This window comes from Etheostoma spectabile, chromosome 4 (genome assembly GCF_008692095.1).
Source record: "Etheostoma spectabile isolate EspeVRDwgs_2016 chromosome 4, UIUC_Espe_1.0, whole genome shotgun sequence".
In the NCBI taxonomy this organism is placed as follows: Eukaryota; Metazoa; Chordata; class Actinopteri; order Perciformes; family Percidae; genus Etheostoma; species Etheostoma spectabile.
This window is the reverse complement of record NC_045736.1, coordinates 22,828,597-22,853,750: the sequence shown is the minus strand read 5'-3', so window position 1 is coordinate 22,853,750 and position 25,154 is coordinate 22,828,597. Positions and strand designations below refer to the sequence as shown.

The window sequence follows — 25,154 nt, the reverse complement described above, 5'->3', positions numbered from 1 at the left end:
GAGTAAAACCTGTTATTCCCCTTCTTTAGAGTGACACGGGAGATTAGGCTATGCATATTTCTCCCACAGCTCCGCCAGTTCTGACGTCAGAGCCGTTCTCTGAACTTGAGATAGCATGATAGTTTTTACCATGCTGGTAAGAACCAGGGGAGGGTTGGAGAATTGAAGCACATAGCCATTTGTGATTAGCATCAACATCCATTTGGTCATCATAGGTAACATGCTTTTCCACACAGCAAAGCGTTTCCGAAAGCAGGCACGCGCATTTTTGTGTGTTGTCTGTTTACAAGCCATGGTAGGCCAAGGCAAAAGTGGGGCTGCTGCCAGATATATACTGTGGATGCATGGCGGGGTCAGAAAACAAACTGTGTATTCAAATCAGAAAACAAGGCCCGCTTAGGGAGGGACTCAGGACTCTCACCAATCCGCGCAATCAGCTGGGAGTTGGAGAATAACTGAGTAGGCCATCAACACATACTTTGAAATGCTCCTGTTAATTCTGACACAGTGTGAATTGGCTTTGCCTGGGCTACTGCATGTGAGTGTGGTGGCAAGGCTGTCTGTGTGTGTGAGGGGAACATGTGTTTCAGTGGTTGTATGATGCTCAGAACAGACAAATTCTCTCTTTAAGAGAAACTGTGTGGCCCTTAAAAGTGCCACTATGCTTCCAACTCTCAGAAGGAGTGAGACATGCGTGTGCGGCGCCCTGTCACTGTCACTGCCACTGACGATGTTTGTTAGTTGGTTCAGGGGTGGATTGGAACAGGTGTGTGCCGCCTGCAGGGCCTTATGCCGCATCGGTTTGATATTTGGCGGCGGATATATCACCACGGGAGAGGAGGGCGGTAAGGTGGAGCTAGAGCTGGTAATTGGGGAAGCGTAGCTGCAGCCTGTGGGGCGCCATCTCCTTAAGCTGACATCTTGGTGCCACTGTTGTGGCCAAGGCTCCGCTCTCTAGGAGGTGTGTTTCCGCATCCCTTCCACTACCTACAGCTCGTGGCTGTCCAAGGTGTGGTCCAAACAACTCACCAGGGGCAATGGGACCGTCCAAGAGCACACGCCTTCTATGCTAGGTTGAGAACAAAAATCTTAGCGGAGAGCAGGGAGCCTGCCTGATGGAAAAGAAAAAGCAGCTAGTGCGCCCCCTTCTAGGACAGAGACAGTCGCTGTGACAGAGCTCCGTAATCCAGTTCTTCCACTGGGGAGGAGGGAGACCTTGTGCCGGATAGAGAACCATCTCAGGGGGGATCCAAGTCAGCGGACTCTTGCCCGCCAAAGAGATCCCCTTGTCTGGATGTCTGGGTGTCGTTGCTGGTGTTATCCTTACCTTACCCAACTGTCCGCCTGGCTGCTATCGTATGCCGCTTGAGTTCCCATGTCGGTAAGCGGGCATGGAACTTCTGGCGGCCAGCGGGGTGCCGGTCCGGCAAATGGGGCCAAGGCACACCTTTTAGCTCGGGTGGAGCAGGATGTAGCCGGTCTGACAGTCAGTACACACCGCTGTTCTTTGAAGTCTTCAAACTGTTTGTCGCTGAAGAAAAATAGGGAGCGGAACTCTAGACTTGCAGCTGTAATATACAGTAACTGCGGACGTAAGAGAGGCCCATGCAGGGCACAAGGCGGCGAAAGAATATTTCACAACTGTGCATGCAATGATAAACCCAATAACAACACCTCTTAGAGCAGTGATTCCCAAAGTGGGGGTGGGACCCCCAGGGGGGTCGCGAGCCAGAGAGGTGGGGTCGCGAGCTGAATTCCAGAAATAAATAAAATTTAAAAACGATTGAAATAGCATAGAGTTAGCTATGATTTAACCACAAGATAAAACTAGTGGCTAAATTTAAATAAAACCAAGCAACTAAATAAAAAGGAACAGCTGTTTTGATTTTCTTTCTTTCCGAGTAGTGTCTCCAACATTAACACTACAACTGCCGGGATTCCGGTCATTTTGACCGCAAGATTCTAAACTCTATAATCTGTCATGATAAATACCTAATTGCAATTTTAATGCAGGTATTGTGTTAGGATATCTTTAGAAAAACTAAATAACACCAAAATGTAAAATTTAACGTGTTTAATTATACACTTGAGTTGCCCAGGTGCTTCAATAACTCATATCATGGCATAGTAGAACTTAATTATTCCATTCACATCTGAAAAATATGGTATGTAAACATGCAAATAACACCTAAAAGTATTTTCTTTGAACATTTATAACCTAACGTAACCTGTCACTGCCTCCGTGTTGGTGTCTGCTGTGGTGCGCATTGCTCCTCGGACCGCGCCCCCCCCCCGCTGCTTGGACCGCGCCCCGCTCCCTTTCCTCCTCTAAACTCGTGTCTCAGCTCCTCTGCCAGTTGCTGTCTGAACTTCCTCCAGACAATGTCCCTGCTGGTGCCCTCCTTGGAGAGGATGTGTGTGATTCCAGGCAGTTTGAGGATGTATAAAGTTGTATAAACACGTAGGCAGCCACCGGCCATCTAGCTCCGTGTACCGCTCCTTCCACAGAGCGAGCGCCCGGCGCTGCCTTCTGGTCCAGAACGGAGTCCATCCACGCCGTAGCCTACTCATGGTGGTAGCAGCGTTACCTACTCTGGCTTTACCTTCGGCCCATCGCTGATGCCCACCCTTGCTACTCCAGACCGCTTATGACGTTTCTCTGACAGAGACGCTGATGGTAACTAAGCAACCAATTTGCATCTTCAACCGTGCGAAAGATTAAAACCAACACCACGAAATACCGAATACTGTATGGCCGAAATAGGTAAAAGGGATTTTATTTTTTTTTGGCCTAGTGTGTAATGTATATAAAAACTATTTTAAATTAAAATATAGAGCTTTTTAACTTGCTGTGCTCCAAACATATTACACATCCACCTCATTAGGTGAGATTAAGTTCAAATTAAAGTAATGAGTAAATTACTGTAGAATAATGTCATGGCTGTTGTGTTATTTTGTGTCGTCAATATGCTCATGTTTGGATACGCCTGTAGTGCGTGCGCGATTGCGCGCAATGTTTATAGTGGGGGGGGGGGGGGGGGGGGGGGTCGCGAGTCACTTGCACCGGTACTTTGGGGGTCGCGGGCTGAAAGTTTTGGGAACCCCTGTCTTAGAGAGTGAAGCTTATACGAAATAGAACAAACATAACACATACATTCCAGTGGCATATTATAATAAAATAGAGCCTATAAGACCACATTACTCTTTCTTCTTTTACCTTTGTTGATTAAGATCAACACTTAAGACATACGGTGTCCTCTGGCAGAGGCCTTTGCCCATCCATCCTATCCAGAAGTTATTTACTGTGCGGCCTAAAAACTGTGAGATGGTATCTAGCCTTTATCAGTTCTAAGTGATATCTGGCCGCTCTGCCCTTCCTATTGAGAGGCTCTGGGCACGTGATTGCCCAGGGCTCAGTGTTGATCTTGACTGGCATGATGCATGGTCTAACATTCCAGAAGTATCACGCAATCCATAACATCGGCAGATTCACTCCAATTTAATTCATTGGACATATCTCGCACGTGAAAATAATAAACAGCCCTTTATGTACTTTCTGCCCAATTAAAGCACAAGGTACATTTCTTTACATGGTCTGGGAGTGCTCTCCTGTTTGTCAGTTCTGCAACAATATTGCATCCAAAATTTCCGCCTTAATTAATGTCACTGTGCCTGTTACTGTCATTGTTTTGATTCTGAATGATAAGGCAGCCTTTCAGCTCTCTAGAACTCAAAGGCGTGCTGTATTTGCTGGACTTACAGCTGCGAAGAAAATGATTGCAACCTGTTGGGAACCACCTCATGACCTTTCTATCCGTGCATGGACCCTTACCTTCTTGGATGTAGTTTATATGGAACTTTTTACGGCACACATCTATGGAGCGGCCCAGGAAAGACCCTGGATACTTGGCGCATCATCGCTGACTTCTTGAGGTCTCAACCGGGGCATGTGACTGGTCCCTTGTCTTGTGTCTGTCTGTGTGTGTCTGTTTATGTATGTGTTTGTGTGTGTCTGTTTCTGCATGTGTTGTTTTGTCTCCCTCCCTCCCTCCCTTCCTCCCAGCTTTCCTCTCTGTTGTACATATATAGCCTATGAAATAGGTGTTTAATATACTATTCTGTAAGCAGTATTTTCAACCATGATTCACCAACCACTCAACCTTGAGAATGAGAGAAAGAACATTGATTCGTGAGAGGCTAAGCAAGAGATATTCTGTCTGAGTGCGAAGTATGTGTCTGTTTGTGTGGGGATGCTATTTTTGCTGTTCTTTTCCCCCCGGGTTGGACACCTGCCTGGGGCCTTTGTGCTGCATTCACCAACATAAGATATGTATGTCATAAACTATAACTGCTGTGCAAGTGCATGCTAACCCACAGTAGATATGTTTATGTAAAAAGTAGGGCTTTATGATATGTGTACTGAAGTATCTATTACTGAAATTGATGCTGTTTGCACTTGTGTTGTTATTTACTTTCTTGTGTATGGGAGGAAGAGAAACAGATGTGTGCATTTTCACAGAAGTGTGCGACAACCCCCTCCCACTGCACGCTCCAGGCTCCCGTCCTGTTTTGTTTTTTTGCCTGGCCAGATGCTCAACTCACACACAACACACACACACACACACACACACACACACACACACACACACACACACACACACACACACACACACACACACACACACACACACACACACACACACACCCACACACACACACAACATCCAAACACCAGATGTGCTCCTCCACTCCCTTGCTACAAACTGGAGGTCATGGTCAACTGTGGCTCCGAGAAAAAAAAAAATACAAAAACAAAAAAGAACCACACACATTAACATAACCACTACCACCCCCCATCATTCATCACGTCATTATAATTTTCATCCATCCAACCATCTATCCCAGATTTGGAGCAGACAGCAGGTGGTTTAAAGTCCTAAGCCAGACACAGTCAAACGTCACAGTTCCGGCTCTAGCCTGCCATGTTAATGGTTCCACAATGACAACTGTATCTTACTGACCGGGTGGGACATGATACTACAACTTAGTTAGATAGGACAACAGAAGAAGAAAGACAGAGAGACTGGGGGATGATGAGGTACAGTATAAGTAGGGTCAAAAGAGAAACAGGTGTGTGATTTGACTTTAAAAGAGAAAAGTGGAAAGTGACCAAATGACCTTACTTTGGTACTGCTGGCAACATGATTAGACATGCGTGTCCATGTGACAGAGCCAGAGAGGAGCTCTTAGTAGGATGTTCTGGACAGAAGTGTTTAAATAAAGCTTTGCACATGGCTTGACCTGTATAGTGACGTGTGGATGATACCAAAGTAGATTGTGGGCAGTTAACATGGCCTTAATCTAATTTTCTGCAGACCCCCCTACCCCACCCAAGGGTCAATTTACCATTTCAGCGCGATAGCCTTATTGCAAACCACAGCCTCAGAGAACACACAGAAATACACAAACAACCTCTTGGCAAATGCTGGTTATATTTGCAAAAGAGTTCTACCTCTGTGTATACAATGTTAGTGTAGTTCAATCTGGTGCAAAGTAATCCATTAGCACATCCATTAGTTTGATAATTTATGGTAAAATCAGTCCTCCTCCATTTAAAAAGGGCCACAGTGGTTGATAATGCTAAAGTTAGCATTTCAAGACAGCTGCAGGGGCTTAATCTAAATCCATTAGTCCTTCTGGAGTATTAATTGTGCATGGCGTCTTAAAAAGATTGCTTTGTGCAGTTAGTGATATTCTCAGACCAGAAGCTTCTTCATCCTCAGAGGAAGAATGAGTGGAGCATTTTATCATAGACATGCATTGTCTGACACAGGCGGGAATGCAAAATGCATGGGGAGAATATTATCATGCAGTTAGAGACACATATTTCAAACCCTCCAAAATAATCTCTGAGCTTTGGCTTTAATGAGTTTTACGGGAAAGTTCCAGTTCCTGAAGTTAAGGTACAATTTTAGCTTACTTACTGCAACTTAGTTGCTGTGAGAATTTAGAGCATCAACCAAGCATTTGGGAACAGGCTATCTTCAAAGGCATCTGCCAGTTATTTGGTTATTCATTTTGGGTAGCACCTCACAGCAAAATATTTCTGGGATCAAGTTTTTTATTCTGTGAGTGGAAACTACAGCATCAGTTGTAAGACTAAGACCCTATTGTTTAGGGAGAGTGTGTCTGTGAATATAAATAGAATACCAGTCGATTTACAGTAAAAACCTACCTTCTGTAACCTTCAGGCTGCTGCTTCTCCGTCTGACTTTTAACTACCATAGCTCAATCTCACTTTCTCCTGGGAGTGCTAATGAGCACTCCACCTGCTAATATCTGGAGCCTGCCACTTTACAGTGCTAATCACTGCTAAGTTCCTATATTCTATTCTTCAGGACCAGTGCATATAGCGTACTATATTCTCCACCTCTCAATTACTGACACATAACAAAGCTCATTGTGTGTGCAGTCCCTGTCACCTCGTTAAAAAGAAGAAAAGTCTGTAAAAACCTGCATCCCCAGGGACGGAGATGAGCAGACTGTTGTTACAGTTTTTCAGAGCACATTTCTAGAGCAGAGCTGTTAAGACATTGCTGAGGTTTCAGTAATACAGTACCACAGCACAATTATTGATATTCATAGATCCATATTGGTTTTCGAATGTCATAGTGATTCATTTCTTTCTTGTCAACCTTGTGTACAGTAATTTTGCAGTTTTTAGAGAAGGGCATCACTGTATGTCATGCATGGTTAGCAACTGGAACTCCAGGACATTAACATATTAATGAACTGGAAATACCAAGGAAAAAGTCTCCTTGGCCTTCAGGCCACAGTCATTTTCATTTTTCTTTTTTCATACCAGCTACAATACTTGTGTTTATGGACTTACATGCTTACAGAGAAAAATTATTACACTTGCATTAATCCATGAAATATTGCACAATAACCATTATTGCAGGCTTCTTTGCCAGAGTCCTTTTTTTTTCCGCCTCACAGATTTCCGTGGCACCTGGATCATGGTTGCAGCTGCTGCTTGGTCCTGCTTGACACCCTGCTATGCCATGCACTGCTACTATTACTACTAGTCATAGTTCTATTATTTTCACCTACTATAAATACCACTGTTCATCATGTCAGTCCATTATACCAACTGCTATAATTATTATGAGTCATATTTCTGTATAACTGTCTTTCCCCAACCGGTCAAGGCAGAAGGCCGCCCAAAGAGCCAGGGTCTGTTTTTCCACCGTTGCACCAAATTCTTGCTATTGGGGGAAATTGTTGGGTCTCTGTAAATGATAGAATGTGGTCTAGACCACATTAAGTTGACACAAGTGTGGTGCTTGGTCAAAAAATGGGCTGTACGTCTATTAGTGCCACATTTCTCTATCATACTCTAATGTATGTTTTATAGTAAAGTGTTCCCTTGTATAAGCAAGGATACTTTTTTATTCACCAAACAAATATTACGACAATAAATAAAAGTAAGAGTAATAGTGATAGGTCATCACAGGAGGATAACAAAAAAAACTGTGTCTATGATGTATCTCAATTTGGGTTTTCCATATAGTCCAATTACTGGTTTAATTGAGGCCAGCCCTGTTAATTAACACGCAAGGTAAATTGGTTTGTTGAAAAAAAGAAAATGCAAGTGGAGGATGAGGAGAGGTTAAGAGATGTGTGGGAGAAAATTAAAGAACAGGATGTGTCTGAAGGGCTAGAAACTATAATTGGACAAGTAAACACGCGCACACACACACACACACACACACACACACAGAGATTGTGAAATTGTGAAGAAGATTGTTAAATGTAAACATCATGCATGATTCATGTGTAGCTTACCTGGGTGCTGGGCTTGGCCAAAGAGTGTGTGTTATTTCATTAAGGAGAAGTCCTGGTTTGAATTGATGTTCTTACAAGAAAGAATGTGTGTAATGTAATACAACTTTTGGTGATTTCATCCATGGGAATTTCATGCTTTATCACAGAAAATAGATGGGAAGAGAGAGAATGAAGTGCAACATAGGCTCACAACTACAGTAGGGCAGTTGTACCATAACTTGGCCCGGACCCCCAGCATGTAGGCCTGAACCGATATACACGGAGCACATGACTGTATTTTTTAAAATAGTTTAAATCAATCAATCAATCAATCAATCAATCAATCAATCAATCAACTTGTGAAATTGTAGACTATCAAATATACAGTCACTGCAAGACATGTTTGCAGCAGTATATTCAAACTGAGAAGCAGTTTATTTGCTTAAATGAGAACAATTTAAACGGTAAAATGATGCAGATGCAGGTCTTTATCACAATTCTCATTGGCCCATTCAATTTGTCTAATGCATATTTCTAGCAACAAAAAAAGAAAAGACAAAATAATAGGTATGCCAGGCCATGCTTACTCAATATTGTGTTACATAAAGCTTTGTAACTGGCAATGCATGATAAGAAATGTTGCTTTCAAATATTCAGTTAAAGCTAAATTGAACCATCACAGTTTTGGATTGATTTGTTCTACCAACACAGTGCTCCCTAATGTATTTAGGAATGCTTGTTCCATTCATTTCCAAACAAATTTCAATACTTTTGATGGTGTTTTAAATAGTATATGGCAGCACAAGAGAGAGTAGAGAGAGAGAGAGAGAGAGAGAGAGTTTGGCCAAGACAGAGTTGGCCAAATCAAGGGCGCCATATCGGATACTATGTAATTTCATAAGTTGAAGAGAGAAATAGACATTTACCTTACACAATAATGAGTAGTCACTTTCCTTCCGGTTTGCTCTTTTCACCTTCAGCTCCCATACTTTTTGCCTTTTTGGTTCATGAGGGAAATTATGAAATCTTTTGCCGTTCCGTGTTTTTCATTGCAGTCAAATGCGCAAATGTAGGGCATTCTTTCAGTGATTTATGCATTTTTTAAATAATTTATTACATGTTTCCACTACTCCCTGCACTATGTCAATGAGAATCAGATAAATGTTGCTATCCACCATGGAGTCCACAAAACACGTGACCAGCTCGGAACCAATCACAACAGGATAGCTCAGAACATATGATTCCCTAGTTGGCCAAACTCTCTCCAATATATGGCTCTGACTGTGACTAATGTAGCATTTAATTAGCTGCTGTTAGACTTGCAAATTAGGACTAATTTAAATGCTGTTTGCAAATATTAATATATATATATATATATATATATATATATATATATATATATATATATATATATTTTTTTTCCACCACTGCTTAGTTAAGTTATCGGCCCTTGCTATGTTTTCTCCCTACTTTTGCCTGAAAGTGCCTTGGGAACATTTATTTGGTTCCATTGGACATGAGTGATTATTACTGGCTGGAGGTCTGTAGTTTTTGGGTGCTATTGTGCTATTTCCTATTCCCCATATTTATTGTAGCAGGATAATATATCACTGTCACCCTCACTGTAGGAAAATATTCCATGATATAGAGATCTAGGATGTTGTAGACTCAAACTATATTAGTTCAAACTAGAAAACGAGCTGTAACTGTCCACATGTTTTACACTGTATGTGCCACAAACCACAGCTGATCTCAAACCAATCATCTTTTTCAGCAGGATTTCACCTGGCAGCACGTTAATCTGACTACAGTCCAGGGCTGGGACGTTTATACTGCCAGCTGGGTGATTTTAGTGTGTCTGTGGGCGTGTCTGACACTGAAAGATGAAAGAGGGTCACATTTTTGCATAATATCAACCTGAGAACCTAACGTCACATCAGAGTGATTAGACCTTTATCTCTCAGAATAATCTTTTGCATGTTGTTTTTGTTTTACCCTGAACCTTTCAATTGGCCATGCAGGTGAGCTTTCATTGTTGAAAGAAAAAAGCCCGCTCATCTGCTTATAAACTTATCTCCTCCCAACAATCCCTATCAAAATGAGCAGCTTATATCTGTCTGAGGTTCACTCTATTAATCTTGTCAAATGGATTCAGAGAGCAAAAGATACTGCGGACAGACACGAGACTGAAGACAGAGGACCAGATGGCCTCGCAGATTGGAGGGAAAAATACAGAGCAGTCAGTAGATATTGAAGAGAAAAAAGAGAGGGGCAAGAATTTATCCCACTGAGTAAATAAGGGGGGGGGGGGGGGGGGGAGTAGTTTTTGCAGGAGGGAGAGGTCTTGAAGAGAAATTCACAGAGGGGGAGGCAGTCAGTGAAATTGACAGGATGTGACTTCTGCTGTCACTGGCTCTCAGATGTTAAGTTGTAGTGCTTTCCTCTACAACTTGCTGTCATTACGTGCAGCAAGAACTCAGCTCCCTGTTGAATTATGCATGTGGGTTAGGTACGTCAGGTACCAACAGCAGCAGTATGTGAAAAAAAACAGAAAGGACTGTGGTTATCCAAAACCTTCATTGTGTAGTGTTCAGTACAGTGCTGAGTTCATCTTTCAGCAAAATGCAAACAGTATGAGAACGTAGTTTACTGAATGGTGTGACATGCCATGAGATGTCGTACACGTAACGCTCCAAGCTTCAACTTCAATGTGAAATATAACTTCTGTCTTCTTTGACTGCACTGCTCAATAGTGCTAAAAATAACAGGTAGAACAGCCATATTGTGAGAATATCCATAAAAGTCGCTGACTGTGGCAGATAAGGCAGAACTTATAAATAAATTACTTGAGTGAAATAAATGACCTTCACATAGGTACTTCATTAGGGCCATTGAAATTATTTCCATATGAAAGTAGGTGGTAAGAATACCAGTGTTTTATGTAATTTGCAGGATTTGATGATTCACTGGAATTGCACACATGCATGAAAACACTAATATACCTGACTACATTCTCTGGAAGATTAAATTATTGTTTACATTAATAAAGTCTGGTTATATACAATACAGTTGCCATATACAGTAATAGGTCTCTGCCTTTTCTCACTTACCTTTCTACTATATTAAACGTTAAAATATACTTTCTCTAATCAAATATCATCTGAAATGAGATTACATTTGAAAAATTTAACATCTTTCTCCGTCACAATTATTAGGTTACATCATGTGCTACTAGATATTGAAGACCAGCAATTTGACGTGAGGTTATTAAAATAGAAACCCACATGTTAATAATAGGCACATTAACCCTGATATTCATTTTGTCTGAGAAACACTTTCAACCAAGTCAGACATTTCTAATAATTGAGAAAGAGAGAGGAACAAAGGAGAATCTAATTTTGGCCAACATACTGTAGATGAGCAGAAAAAAAGTCTATTTTGTTCCAATCCTTTCATAGACAAAGCCATGGATACATGTGTGTGTGTGAGATGTAGGATGATTTATGGTTAAACACTTCCTTACACAGAAATACTGTGTCTAGTGAAAGATGGAGTAATACGGGACAGTCTCCAAACATTAATTTCTGCAGCTGTCCTCAATCAAGTTAGATAGCGAGATGCTTTTAAATGTTGGAGTTTTCTTTTCTTTTTTTTAGCATAGGGCTGTTCTTATTTGTTAACACTCCATTGAATGGACTTTATCAGTAGTTATCAGCCTCATAATCTATTCACATGGTAACGGTCATTGTTCAGGTCTAGACCCCTTGGCGTGATGCTTTAAAAGCTCTGGGAGTTCCTTTGTGAATTCAAACGAAGATAATGTTACTTGGTTAGGTTTAGGCAAAGATACTCTATAAACAAAGGTAGCGCAATACAAGCTGCACCAATGGTATGAAATATTATAGCCTACACTATAAGTGTGCAAGGCCTCATTTCTGAGTGTAGTAAATGTTGTGTAAATGGATGAAAAGTTATATTTGCATAATTCATTTATATTTTCTTTTGCTAAATTAGATATTTACACAGCTAAAAGCCATATTTAGCAATATGAAAATTAGTTTTCTGTGGTGTAGTTCACGTTAGCTTGGCTGTGTTCCCAAGCATAAGCACCGGTCTCCGGTGAAAGTCCTGTGTCACTCCACTTTGTCGCGGCGTGTTCAAGCAGTTGTTTCGAGCGTCTAACATTGACGTGGATGGGGGATCGAGCTTACCATTAGATGATAACAGCCTACTGAGCCAAATAGGAGGTAGTGTAGGGCCCTACCGCCTCGTAACTTTGGAAGTGATAACGTTCATTCAATGGTTAAAAAATATTAGCTACTGTATGTAAGTATATAGATAGAATAGAATACAATGCCTTTATTGTCATTATACACATGGGCAATACCTGTTCAATGAGTGTGAAGCAATCCCTTTACAGTGTCAATGAGAAATTTAAAATTTAAAATATAAGTAGTGCAGATGAAAAAAAAGGGGGGGTGGGCGATATACCATACTATATACATATATTAAAATTGTAAGAAAGATAAATATGATTTGTACACATGTTATTGAAACAGTATTACACTGTTATGAAATTGCACAGAGCTATTGGTGCATCAGGAGTATTAATTATGGCACAGTTATGAATTTGCAGAATTTTCAGTGTGGTCAAGGGGATTCAAAAAATGTTTTTAATATTTTTTTTTAAATATATTATGATACTGTATGTTTGATCATATGACATGCAGGAAATGAGGAGCGAGACAGAGAGGAGGGATGACATGCCCTGGATGGACTCTAACTGGGGATGTTAAGATTACATGGTCAGAACACCAGGACACACCACTTCATTTTTGTCATTGACCAGTCCAGCTAGAAATCTGTAAAAACTATAATGCTATTAATCAACAGAATTTACAACAGTGGCTTTAGTTAAGTGTATAAACCATTCATGATTGCTTTGTGAAGTAGAGGGTGTGCATGTAAAACATATACACTAAATTGATATTCCTGACTAAAAAATACATGAACATGTTTGAAATATAAGCTACACTATCATCTTCAAATTGATAAAACATACTACGTATAATTCATTTGGAGTTGCCTTCAAATAGAAAACAAATGTCATTCTTGAACTGAAATGAAAGCTTGACGTCTCTCTATATACTGTATGCCGGGATCATTACAACTCAAACGCCAGAAAAGGTACAAAACCCTGTTTTAAGACGGTATAGTTTTCACTCTAAGTACAGACTTTGATCAAATTGATCAAAAATGACTGCTAATTTTGAAGTTGTAAATACAAGTCAAACAACACTTAAACTGGATGCTGAATAAAGAAGAGTTAAGTGTGCTTTTTATATTATGTTTTATCTAATTTTGTTGCTCATGTTTTACTTGTTTAATCATGTTTACTTGCGTTTAGCTGGGGGGAACAATTGTCCTTTCTGCTAGTGAGAGAAGGTCAGTCGTGGTTGTAATATGCTGTGTATATTTTAACCCTAGGTCTTAACTTGCACTATTTTCTTTGTCTTAGGTCCAGATTTTGTTTTTACTTGCAACTTTTTAGTTATTTAATGAGCAGTGTTGAAGGGGCCTGAGGTCTAAGATGTTCATTGCCAACGACTACTTGTTATTTTTAAATAAAGAACCTTGAACCTTGAAGTCAAGCAAGCCATTGTTACTTGAGGTAACTGTAGTTGAAATGTCTCTTTGGCATTGCACATTAAATCAAAATGTATCGCATGTTGTAAATTGAATACCAAAGTGAAAAACATGCCATTTCGGGATTGGCATCAGTATATGTATGAAGGGTGAAGATGTTTTTACAGCAAAAGCTGAAATGGAAAATATACACAGTAGAAGGTAAAACTACAGGTTCCTTCACTGTCAGATGGAACGATAGGTACTGTAGACAGAAAGAGACACAGAAATGAAAAGGCAGGAGCTTTAAAAGCTTTGGGAGGGATTTGGATCCAATAAGCCATGCAGAGGATTTAACCATGTTAATGCAATGCCTACAAAAACTGGACACACACACACACAACACACACACACCACACACACACACACACACACACACACACACACACACACACACACACACACACACACACACACACACACACACACACACACACACACACACACACAGATTGCGGAATGTGAGTCGGAATAAGCCTATATATTGTAATATTTTAATGTGGTAACACAACACTGCACATGCAGCATGTAGGCTACACAATATCCTAACTCTTACATTCAGTCTAGAATCGAGTCCAATCACTTAAAGCAAAAAGTATCAGAGTCCTTCAGAGGTGAGCGTTGGCAATCACCAACATTACAATAAAATTGATCAATTACTTATTATATGTGTCTACTTTCCCCAGTGGAAGTCCCACAAATGAAGCAAGAGAACGACCCATACAATTACCTTTCAGCCTTCAATAGCCTTTCAGTATCTTAGGCCAGGATACGGCTCAATGATCTTTAGAACAAACAAAGCATTTTAAATCTAATATACATTTCTTGCAGTAGTGTCAACAGTTTCGTTCTTTTGACCACAGTAGAGTTAGCATTCTAGAAACAAATTTTATAAAAGCTCCTTGCATAAGGAATTAGGCCGCAACTTTATTAAAGTCAATCCAATGCACGTATACAAATTAATGGAAAAAAGTGTTCTCATCAGAGAAAAAAATCCCCTGTAAAACTTGGTCCTGGCCTGCGGGATCCAGCTGTGAGACACGGGATTTCTCAGTCACAAACTAAAGTGTAATCAACTGAGGTTTAGAACAAGAGGAGAAATCCTTGGCCATACAGCAGAGGGTAAAGAACATTTAGTAATGGCCCCTGTACAGTATGGTCAGGCAATCACTGTTATCAATATGTGCACAATTTCTTTCAACAGGTCAGTGTACAAAATGCTACGTAATACTATTTGTCCCTGTACAGTACTAAAAGCAGTTCCAATAGGCTTTTGTAAATTATTTAAATAGTGCTGGAATGTTAGAAGATTTATGATTAATCAACAATAATTTGAATAATCAATTAATCTTACAATCGTTATTTGTCTAGCAAAAATGTTTTTGCATTTTTATATCTTTCAATATCTTCAGGTTTTTGGACTTAGGCGAGACAAAACAAGCAATTTGAAGACACTATCTTGAAGGAATATTGAATATCAGGATACTTTGTTCCTCGTTTATTATTTTACTGCCAGTGTTATTTATCATAATCACAGTGGTGAACTTACTTTATCAGTAAAGTAACACAACAATTTACTGGAATGATCAACAATCTAAATTCATTGTTTCTGTGTGCTGAAGATGAAATAGGACACACTCCCTTGATAATATGAAAGCAAAAATTTGTATCATCGACAATTCATCATGAATAAAATGTAACACTGTGGCTCTCAGGAGAGGAAATAAGAACAAGTTGATTGTGGGATAAACAAAGACAATGGGATCAGAGCTTTGGGGACAGCATGTCTCTCTAACATTTTGTACTGAAAACTTTTCAAGCTGTGAAGAAGTCATCTAAACGTGTTATAATCGCATATTGTCAGAAACATGATGCTCCATACTATGTGAAGGTATATCTCTGAAGAAAAGAAAAAAAGGCTAATTAAGCATGCGACTGTATACTGATCTTGGTGAACACAAATAGTTGATGTGTTAATGTATAGTAGCTTCTGCTGCATAACTGCAAACATTCCTTTGGCACGGCCCTTTCTTATATAATGAAATGCTTTACATAAATGATGCAAGATAAGTACATTCACTTCACCTAAGACAGACAAAAGCTGCATAATTAGTGTGCATGTATTCATCAGAATAATCTCTTGAATTTCAAATAATATATTGCATGCATATACACTGCCTCACTTCACATTAAACACTGAATTCAAATGTTGTCAATAAAACTCAAGCCCATTGTTCACTACCGCCATCTAAACTTAGAAAATACATATGGTTTTCAATATCTAATTCAAACTAAATGGAATATGATGTATGAGGCTTGTCATGGCAATTTGTTTAAATTAAAAATGCATTTACATACAAGCAATAATAAAAACAGTTAATAGTACGGTCTGGAACATCTGGGTGATCAACAATGTAAAATGCTGGCTGAAATCCTATGAGAGTACTACAGGGTGTGCTGGCGGCACTTTAAGTTTCCTAATATGTAAATGAAAGAAGGTTGTGTTATGTAAATTACTGTGACAAAATGCATTTGTAAACTAAGTAGAGGCAGATTTCACTGAGGTCAAATATAACACATTTCTTGGTTTTTACTCCAATAATGCATATTGTTATGTGTTTTGTCCATTACGAAGAGGCAATTGCTTTTTATTCATTTTAAAATGTGTGAAGGGATCATTTAAAAGTTATTGCAAACAATCTGCAATGGTTTTATTGGTTGGAATTTAATAACCATTGCTACTAAGGAAATAAATGGTTATAGGCTCTCAGATGCTTGTCCATGTGGTGATTCCTCCCCACAATGTAGTTTTATTTGAGGTAATATTTATCTGATCAAATATTTGCAGAGGTCAGCATTTGTTAAATAAATTATTTAAAGGTGTTTTTTTTTGTATCCCAGACTGTAAAAAATTAAGCATTTAAACTGTTCACCCTTTGAAGATTCCAGTGTGTCCTGATGAATGGGTCACTGTTTTGTACTAACATCAGGCAGCTCAGTGGAGCAATAAATCCCTAGTGCAACAGCTGCAGAGAGGATATTGATAAATACAAAAGTACAAAAATCAAGGAGGTCCTTTCAATGTCATTTGAAATTGAATAACAATGTACACAGAGCTCTTCCCAGGACTCTCTTATTCTCTTTATACACTTTCCAAATAAAACTTATATTTTATTTACCTGCTGCGTCATTCAACTTATTTTTCATGTAAAGTGCCTGCAACCCTTATAGTCTCTGTAAAAACAAAGATGAGAAAGCATTCTGTGACTGTACTGTATGTAAGGATGCTACAGTTCCTTTGCAATACCCCCCTGCGCCACAACATGAGCTGTGGCCACTATGGATCACATTGCAGAAGATATTTGTGCTCGGAATGAAATTATTCCAGTGTGAAATCAAGAGTCCAGAGTTGTACTGTACCTCAGGGGAGCCCACAGAGGACACTCATGATGCTGAGTATCGCGGCTAAGTTCCATCAGTGCTCATTGCTTTGCAGGCAACGTTGTGCATGTGTCTGCATGACAAAACATGCCCTTTCATCCATGCAACAAAACAACACTGGTACACTTACTGTACTCATGTTCCATTCAAACTATTTAACATCAGATGCACTGACATTTCTATTTGTATCAGATTTTGTCCCGAGCAAACAAAAGCCCTCAGCCTTGTATTTGTCTGCACAAAAGGACAAGCTCTGCCTCCTACAGCTTCATATTTTTTTCTGTTTGACAGTCATAATGCCTTGAGGATACATCGTAGTTTAATCCAGACAAGGTCAAGGCATGCTGTTTTTCTGTAGCCTATTAGCTAATTCTCCTGGCGGTTCAACTGTTTTAATATATCCAGCAACAACATCAAGCAGGTTACTGTCTCATTAGCACTGGCTCTCAGTCCCAGTCACAACTGGGTGGAAGATGCTAACAAAGGCATTGAATAAATGTATAGTATAATATATATATATATATATATATATATATATATATATATATATATATATATATATATATATATATTACAGTCCGGAGGGTTGGAGAAAGAAGAGGTTCAAATGCAGTGTACCTTGTAGGACAGGGTGAAGAGTCTCTTGTTGAGGTCAGAGAAGAGCAGGCTCAGAAAAGAAGAAATCCTGTAACACAAAGACGGTTCATCAGCTTCAATAGTCCCAAAAAACATTCACATTCAATGTATCTTACCAACACAGGAAATGTGATCATACTAAACTGCTTGAAAGATTAATGCCTGTGAAAGATGTGTTGGTGGATTTTTACTGGTCAGCAAAGTTTGGATTTTAGAATAGAAACATGTGTTTCATTGTCTTCAAAACTGCTTTTTCAATTATTTGGAAAATCAATTGCCTTTTGGAGATAGGCAAATTGGCACATCTTAAGAGATAAAGCATTTTAATTAAAAACCATAGATTAGATTAGGGAAATTGCTTCCTAAAGCAGTAATACTCCAGGAACCCATTTCATAAATCAGATCAAACATCATCTTTTTACTTACACAATATGATTTTTGGATATTGTTCACTAACAGTATAAAGGCAAAGCTTTACAACGTACAGTAAAACCAGGTAGCCCTCTAAGCTGTTGTTTTGTCTTTTTTAATGTTTCATACCCAGAGGCAATATTCAGAGAGCGCAGCACACACAGACCTTCGCTAAGAGAAGCTAATGCCTCAGACAAAAAAGGCTTCAAAAGGTTCAAGTGTTTTCTTCTGAGATAACCATATTACGATGATTTATAGGAGCATTTTAGGGGCAAACATACCACAGACATCACATATCAGACCCTAATTATAGGACGCTGTTGCAGTCTGTCATTAAATATTATATGCTACATCCATTGCAGCCTGGTGTGACGTAAAAATGGACTATTTCTAGTGACATGTCTGTGCGCCATGAGCAGAAATATCAAACTGATTATTTCCTGAGGAAGACTGCTGGGGTTCAGTTGTAAAGCACATCCTCTGTTATGTATGAACTATTCCTAGTCTATTCTGTAGTCTCTTTTCTGGAAGCATTTGTACAATGCAGTCTGATTCGGAGTTGCTGAAAACTGCTAGATATTAAAGTTGACTGGCTGTGCAATCACAACGCAGTGTTAAATGCAGCAATGAAAAGCAAAGTAGTGATGCTGGATTAGCATTTCAGAACTATAGGTAAAGATGTAAGGGGACTAATCCGGATGTTCAGATGTAAGAGTTTGCATTAAAGGATCATCAATATAATCAGGTTTTACCAAATTTAAATTCTGCCGCATACAGTAGCTTTATACAACTTGGTGGATCAAGTTAAACAAAAAACAATATCCATTCTTTTATGATGTATTTTTTCCAACATGTAATATTGTAGTTTTGATGTACTACTTATGTTTAACAAGGTTAAAGTAATGCCAAAAAACCAGGTACTCTTGGCACCGATGCCGGCTAAATGTCTCACCTCGTCTGTGTGGTTCATGCTGCCAGTGTTGGGGAGGAACAGAATACATGTACCTACGTTATGTATTTTGTATACAAATAATGAACAACTGTATTCCATTACAGTTACAATTTAAATAGTTGGTATTTAGAATACAGTTACATTGTTGAAATAAATGGATTACATGACAATACTTCACTATCTAAATAAATGAAGGCAACTCCATGCATTTCTCAGAAGCCTCACTATGAAAACAAAAAAATTAGCTTTTTGTGTGATCACTGATAGAGGTAGAGATGGTACAACGGCAATATACCAATGGTACAAATAAAAGTGAAGAACAGGACAGCAAGGTTTTTTAAACAGTGCAGGATTGGGTTGCTCCTAACTATTCATAAATCCATTAATGACCTTGTGTATAAAGTCCTACAAAAGTTGTTTGCAACTACAGTACTAGCTAGTTTAAGACAAGCAATTTACTCAATTAGAATGCACCTTTAAGAAACTTAATACCTAGTAAAGACTTTAGTGATGGGTAAATCAGTTACCAGGAAACATCTGGAACAGAGTCCAAACAAAAGTGATTAACTATGTAAACAGGAAGTCACTGTAGGAGGCCAAATGATACATTAAACTTAATTGAATCCTTTGTTAATGTATAGTAGTTAGTAGTAGGAGTTAGTTGTAAGTTGATTTAAACAGGGAGGGATATAACTGATTATGCTATAGTATTGTAATTTGAGGTATGTTATGTTGTTTTGATAAGGTGTAATTTCAAAACTGCTTTACACAAAACATTTTATGCCCGGGTTGCCAAAGGGGCAACCATGGTTAGGGAAACTTGGCCATTATTCTAACTCTTAAAATATTTTATAATAGTTTGAACTTAATAAAATTTTTGATAAATGGAAAAATAATTTAAACAAATGTGCACCTGTAATCTGAACCCTATGTTTAATATGATAAATGAATGCAATATGATAATTTGTACCCTGCATCACGTTCAATTCCGCAAAAACTGTACGACCTTAAAATGCCCTAGCTTTGGTTTTGGTTTTTAGAATTTTGGTTCCTTTCCAACCCTGTTTCTTTGAGTTCTGAGGAAAAAATAAAGGGGTTTACTTGGGTCTGTTTTTCCCTTCACTAAAATTAATTGGGCCATGTGTTTGGGGAGACTGTGCAAAAAAGTAAAAAGTAAATTAAAATGGAGGTCCGGGAAATTTTGCAAGGGGGTTTTGAGGGAAAATTAGCCGGTGCATTGCTTAGTCTCCCGGACACACTTTCTGCTGGGGGGGAGGGAGCCCTCTGAGCCAGATTAACCGGGTTTTATAAAGGCCCCCCGAAACCTCACTCCCCCATAGCCCCGTCTCTGTCTTTCCCCCTTTATCTCTCCTTTCTCTTTGGGAAACCCGACCATGTGGGTTTTTCCCCTTTGTCAATTGCTTTTTCATAAACCCCGGGGGCACCACTCTTTTTTGTCCCGAATTTTCCTTTATCTTTTATATTTTCCCCAACCCACAATTTAAATTTGCCAAAATACTTTAAAATGACTGAACCCCAAACCCCTTTTTATCAACCCAAAAAACCCCTTCCCCTCCTAATCCTGCTTTTTCTTTTTCCCAAAATATTTGACAAAAGCATTAAAAACAAAAAATGTTTACTTTCAGGGAGGTTTTATGGGGGAAGATAAATTTTAATTAAAAACAAACATGACTCATTACCTCTTCCCTCTCTCCACTTTTTAAAAAGAAAATTTTGGCCAATTTTTCCCTTAAACTTGATCGCTATAAATATGCATGTACTTTTGACTGAAAAAAACCCAACCTGAATCGGTGCAGGCAATACAGAGTATCTGCAGCTATGTGTATGAGCTTCCACTGAGCTAAAACGGCAGTTGTTGGGGCAAGTTTTAGAGTGCCTTTGTGCCTCTTAACAGACACAAAATGCAATCAAAATGTCTGTGCAACATGAACAGGGCCCTTAACTCAGACATTGTTTAAATTCACCTACCCCGTCTCTATCCTGTCGGTAGCTAGCTCGCCCTATTAGCTGCTAGCTGTTATCTGCTAGCTGCCGTCAATGATGTTCAGCCAGGCTTCTGTGAAAATCATCACACAGCAGTTTCTTGTGTATTTGTAGCTCATCCATTTTGTGTGTGATCGATCTGGTGTATGTGAGTAGGAGGCTTGTTGATTTGTGTGGTAGTTCCCTTTGCCGCGCTAGCAGCATCCTTGCTTCTCGGAGCGATCTGCACACTGTTTCCCTTTTCCTGCTCCACCGGGACTTCAGCGCAAGACTACAGCTAGCCTTCTCTAATGCTATCACTGTGCAAACCAAATACATAATTTGGCTCGTTTCTATGTATAGTCAGTGATATGGTTATACCCACTACAGTGCTCAATTACCTGTTTTTGAGAGGAATGATGCTTTTGTTGCAAAGGCATGACCTGTCCTCTCGAGAACATAGCCAGACCACCGGGCGCTCACTGGATTGTTTTCAAGAGTGGGAGGCGACAAGGAGGGGAGAAATCAGAAGCAAGGATGCCAGTAGGGCCTGCTAGTGCGGCTAAGGGAACTATCACATAAATTGACACTGCCAAGCCTTCTATTCCCCAACACCAGATTGATCACACACAAACTGGAAATACAATACACACTGAACTGCACGGCAGCAAGCAGTTAACAGCTATCCGCTTACAAGGCGAGCTAGCTACCGGCAGGATAGAGACAGGGTAGGTGAATTTAAACAATGTCTGAGTTGAAAACACGTTAAGAGTCTGTTAAGACAAAGGCACTCTAAAACTTGCCCCGAAAACTGCTGTTTTAGCTCAGTGGAAGCTTGTGCGTGTATTGCCTGCACCAATTTTTGTAGGGATTTTTTTTTCAATTGAAAGTACATGCTTATTTATAGCAATCAAGATCAACGTAAAATTGGCCAGAATTCTCCTTAAAGTTTTACCTTTGAGGTGACTTTTTTTTTTCCTCAGTTAGTGATTTTTGTTTGATACTTGAGAAGTTTTGCTTAGAATTAAAGACACAAATCTCCCATACCATACACAAATGTGCACACATTCCATTTCAAATATCTGTACAGAGTTATCCTTTTCTATTTCCCAGAAGGGTGCTTCATAAACGTAGTCAGACTTAGGCAGTGCATCAAGGGAGTGGTGGCCTACCCCCATAATCCACTTTGGATTTGGCAGATTTACCCACTGTCCCCCTCCTCTCCCGTCAGTACCAGGAATATAACCTCAGCAGGGGTGCTCAAAGGTAACAAATCACAGAGAGCCAGGATGGTGGTCATGGCTAGGTGAAGCCTCTGATAAAACCGCGCAGGCATCAGATGTGATACATGAGTACAGTCACCTTCCAACGTGGTTTGGGAAACACTGTGGGTGAAGCTCGAGGGTGAACTCTTTGTGTGTCAGATTTGTGTGTGATTAAATTAGAGGATGGTTGAGAGGGCAGTTCCAAGGACTTGGGTCGATATTTTATATCGCTTCATGGATATTTTATCAGCTTCTTTATTTACAGAAGTAGTGACAGCTACTCCACAACTTTAAATCATGTTCACACGCACACACACACACACACACAGATAAAATCCTTGGGATGAAGTGATTCCAGATCTTCTATATTCTAACTGGATGACACTTTATTATTTCACATCAGTTAAATATATTTCCTCATGAACATGAACTACAGGTCAGAGGTCAGTCAGTGGTTCCTCTGTTTTGTTGTAAGAGCCATTAGTCATCCCTATTGTAGTCAGATCTCACTACTCATTGTTACAGTGAAACTGAAGCTGACTCCAGTGGGAGACTCACTTAGTTTAGCTTTTCACTGTGAGTGCTACTTTCTTGCTCTACTTCATGCTCCACTTCTTGTCCCCTATAAGTTATCTCTGGCATACATAACTTCTTTAACTAGTCCATCATTGCTGAGAAATGTTCATGCTGTAAAGAGAGTAAAATGCAAAAGGTTATATTGAGTCATCTTAAAAACTGTCCCAAAACCAGATTTCAAATGGCATAAGGAGAGGATTAAAGTCATTAAATATATAATGTGTTAAGGATGAGGATACAGCATCATACTTTGGATTTGTATTTTCAGTCACGCTAGGAGTGTGGCTCTAGGGATAGCAATGTCAGTGGGTCGGTCCACCACTTTGGTTTAGATTAAAATATTTGATGCATTTCATGAATTTCATGAATTTAATGGCAAGCATACTGTAGGCTAGTTTTAAAATGTATTGCCATGGCATCATATATTTTCATATATACATATGTACCACTGCAGTTCAACAATGGTTATTTATGTATAGATAAATCTATATTTTAAATTGTATAGTATTCTATTCACTATTGTATAGTGTATAAAATTAAAATGTATTATTTCGATAATATAAGAATTTCCTGCTGCAGTTAAGCTAAGGGTCAACCACCTCTTTAAGAAATTACAATCTGTCATTATAGCCATAATAGTAATAATAATAAAAATTATAATAATAATATAGCCTTTTATGGGCTCATTGGCCAGTAGAAAATGTCATTTATAATCAATATAAATATCTTATTTGCTTGTGAACTATTACCAACTACAATAATTTCTTTGACATTACGCCCATAAACAACCTCAATGTATCAGCACCAATGTGGGTGCAGCATCTCTCCTCTGATTGCCCCCGGGAGCCTCCTTGCTGTGGTGACAAACCCTAATGACCACCATTGTGACAACAGCTGTAGTCGTAGCAACAGTTGGCCAGTGCATCTCTTTCACACTGAGACAAAAGGACAAAAGCATAAGGAGAAAGGGAGGGCAGAAGGCCCTCTCACCAGCAGTCACACAGGATATGCATCTGTGTCTGCTGAACCTTCTCTCAATTCATCCGCCCGTCCATCCGTCCATCAATCCTTTTTTGCCCATTGGTGGGTCAATCTCTCCCTGGTTCTGGTTTCTTATCTGTCCCTTCATGTTATTGCCTCGTTTTCAATAGATACTTAACTGCTTAATGTTCTCCTTGAAGCAAATGATTTTGAGAATCATAAATGCACAGATCGTTACCATAATGACAATTACTTCTCTGTTTCTCTTGCTCTGTCTCTTCCAAGATTTACTTTCCAACCTTTTAACAACCCTGACAAATTTAGCAACCATCCATCCAAAAACAAAGCATAAAAATTATGTTTTCACCATATTTGCCTTCAAACAAGCCATTTTTCTATCACACAAGATGGTGCTTCTTTCATTCTCCCTTTTCCCCCTCTATTCATTTTTTTATAATACACAGTAATTTTCTCCTCATATCAATTCACCCCACTCAATGTACCTCTCCATGCCTCACACTATCATTTACGCTCCAATATCATATCCACTCTATCTCACCTATCAGTCTCCATCTTTTAACCTTGTCCCTCCTTCTTGTCTCTCCATACCCTGGGCTCTGAACGCCAATGTACCCCCATGAGCGAGAGCGCTGAGAGAGCCTAAAATATTGATGGCCCCAGGCGAAGGCCACCTCCAGCACACTCTGCAGGGGGTAAGGGCCAGAAACGGAGTCAGGTAGAGTCAGTTTGGGTGAACTTGAGCAAGGATAAAGCTATGCTTTGGCAGATAGAGGCAAGGTGGAGTGTGGGAAAATGAGGCGAAATGATGTATGTGTGCGTGTGTTTGTGTGTGTGTGTAGGTGTGTGTGTAAAAATCATGTTATCCCAGCTACCAGCTGACTTCTTCACATGCATCTCCTGATTTACTTCCAGGTGATCTGGACCTTCATCCAAAAGAAGTGTGTGTGTAGATGAAGTGAGTGGACTCCTGAGCTGGATCTCTTCCCACACAGCGATCACCAAACGTGTTTCTTCAAGATTAACCCTGACAGGGGCATGAGGTTAGCTGTGAGCATCTTGTTTATGCATCCCTCCCCCCCCCTTCTCTGCTCTTTTTTCTGTTGTTTTTCACAGTCTTTTTCCACCTCTCTTGACATCTCTCTCCCCCACAACCAAACCCTTTGTTTACTTCCCTTCTCATTTTCTGCTCGTTAGTCCCACTCCTTATCTTTGTCTTATGATTTTACATTCTTCTCAATTTCCTATTTTCCTTTCTCATTCCTCGGGTGACTTTCTCTATCTGGTGAAGGTGACCTTGCCAAAGAGACCCAAGAGAGGTGATGCTTATGTGGAGAGAGCGCAAAGGGGGGAGGGGGTACAAAAGAAGAGAAAGCAAT

At 39.7% G+C, this 25,154-nt stretch overlaps 1 protein-coding gene across 2 annotated transcripts in view; it reads right to left on the bottom strand.

Annotated features, from left to right (window-relative positions):
- Positions 1-25,154, bottom strand: part of dlgap4b (discs, large (Drosophila) homolog-associated protein 4b) — a 126,266-nt gene that overhangs the window by 77,711 nt on the left and 23,401 nt on the right. For both annotated transcript variants that reach the window (XM_032513471.1, XM_032513470.1), the window contains exon 2: positions 17,572-17,638. The gene's annotated coding sequence lies outside the window, so the exon portion shown is untranslated. The remainder of the gene's footprint in view (positions 1-17,571; positions 17,639-25,154) is intronic.